Here is a 2,522-nt window from a genome sequence, read left to right on the forward strand (position 1 = left end):
ACCAATGTAAAGGAATTTGCTTTCTCTGACCACTCTATCCTAACAGTAGAATTAAGACATATTATGAAAAGGAATGGGAACAAGGCCACACAAAAAATATCAAAATGCAATACCTTTATACTAACAAAAAACAATCTCGGAAAACTAACACACCAACTAAACATAACTAACTGGGACAAATTATTTCAAACATGTGGTTCTAATGTGCAGTTAGTGTATGAAACATTCCACAATTACTTAATAGGGGTTTTAAAAGCTCATCTTGTACCAAAGAAATATCACAAAACAAGAAAGGGTAAAATGTGGTACACGAAAGAGTTGGAGAATCTAAAAAATAAGCTAATGCTGTTAAAGCGCCTAGGCAAAGTAATTAATTCTAAAGAAATTAAGGATCTTGAAATCAACGCAAAAAAAAAAAAAAAATGTATAAGAAAGAGCTACAATTGGCTAAACAAAGATACAACACTAATCTCATAAAAAGTAGTAGAAACCAGTGCAAAACTGCCTGGACAATAATTAAGACTGTTAAAGGTCAAATAAGAAACTTTGATGAGACAGTCCCAATACCGGTAGATACATTCAACAAATATTTTGTAGGCTGTGCAGATGAAATAAAAAACTTGATCAGTAAACCCAATGTGACGCATATAGATTATCTTAAGACTGCAAACTGAAATCATAATCAGGCCGGACCTTCATTGAAACACCTTAAAGAGGTATGTCAAGACGAAGTTATCAAAATTGTCAAAGAAATGAAAAATTCACATAGTACAAATATTTATGATATGTCAAACAATTTACTGAAAGAAGTAATACCTTACATTGCAGCACCATTAACATATTCTATAAACTTGTGTCTTAGAGAAGGGGTCTTTCCTGATTCTCTCAAACTATCCAAGGTGACTCCAATCTTTAAGAAGGGAAGTAAAGCTGAGCCTGCTAACTACAGGCCAATTTCACTAATTCCAACACTAGCCAAAGTCTTTGAAGGCATAATGTATCAGCAGATCTATGAGTACCTAGAACTAAACGATATGCTGAGTACATCACAGTTTGGTTACAGGAAAGAAAGGTCAACCATACATGCCATAGAACTCTTAGTGAGTGACATTTTAGCAGCATTTGAGGACCAGGCTCACATACAGGTAACCTTATGTGACCTGAGCAAGGCCTTTGACTGTGTTGACCACTCTGTTTTACTCTCTAAACTCGAATATTATGGAATATGTGGCAAAAGTTTAAAACTCATCAAATCATACCTTAATAATAGGAAGCAAGTGGTAAGCTCAGGAAGTAATGTGTCAAACACACTTGAGGTTCAACACGGAGTGCCACAGGGATCTAAATTAGGACCACTTCTATTCCTCATACATATAAATGACCTACCAGCAAATATTAATGTAAAGACATATATGTATGCAGATGATACAACTCTGCTGTCTGTAAACCATGATTTTGATAAACTTGTAAGCAGTATGAATTTGGCAAAAGAAAATGCAACATCATGGTTTAATGCAAATGGGCTACTATTAAATGAGACAAAGACCCAGAACATGTGGTTCAGTCTATCAAAGACTACAAAAATAGAAAAACAAAGTGCAAAATTTTTAGGTATAATCCTGGACAACAAACTAACATGGGACTCTCATGCAGAACACATAGCAGTTAGGCTGTCAAGAGTTATATACCTGTTGAAGAGGCTGATGTTCTGTGTGACATCGGAATATGTAAGGACAGCGTACTTTGCTTTTTTTCAGTCTGTTTTAAGGTATGGGCTAACGCTCTGGGGAAATAGCAAAAAAATAAATGAAATTTTGGTGATCCAGAAGAAAGCAATCAGAGTAATAGCAAAGGTAGATAATAGGACACATTGTAAACCATTGTTCATTAAATATAGAATTTTAACAGTTATTAATCTATATATTCTTGATAGTGTTAACTTCATACTTGCGGAACTACCTAATTTAAGTGTAATGAATCAAAGACATGACTACAATACAAGAAACTGTACTTCTCTGATCTTGCCACAGAATAGATTAGCAAAAACAAACAATAGCCATAAGTACATGTCAATTAAAATATATAACAAATTGTGCAAATATGCCACAAGCATGCCAATCAAATTATTTAAGGAAAAGCTACACAGCTTCTTGTTAATGAACCCATTCTATTCAATAGAAGAATTTTTAGAAATACCCAATATCAACTTAAGTTAAATGTGTTAAATATATTTAATAAAAATATTAGGTTAAGTGAACTGACAAAGTCTATTGCATGTAATAATGCTGAATGACCAATAAAGAATCTGAATCTAACAAACACAGCAGCGTTACAAGGTAGACATAATATCGGACAATGGCATTCCACACTAGTCATCATGAGTGGCAACACAAATTATGTTATTATCATTTAATATGCTATGATAGTAAGTGTTTACATTAATTGTCATACCAGAAATTACTCTACACACACATATAAAAGATGTGGTACATGATTAATAGTGTAACAGATTAATTGAAATA

Source organism: Schistocerca gregaria, chromosome 10 (genome assembly GCF_023897955.1).
Source record: "Schistocerca gregaria isolate iqSchGreg1 chromosome 10, iqSchGreg1.2, whole genome shotgun sequence".
In the NCBI taxonomy this organism is placed as follows: Eukaryota; Metazoa; Arthropoda; class Insecta; order Orthoptera; family Acrididae; genus Schistocerca; species Schistocerca gregaria.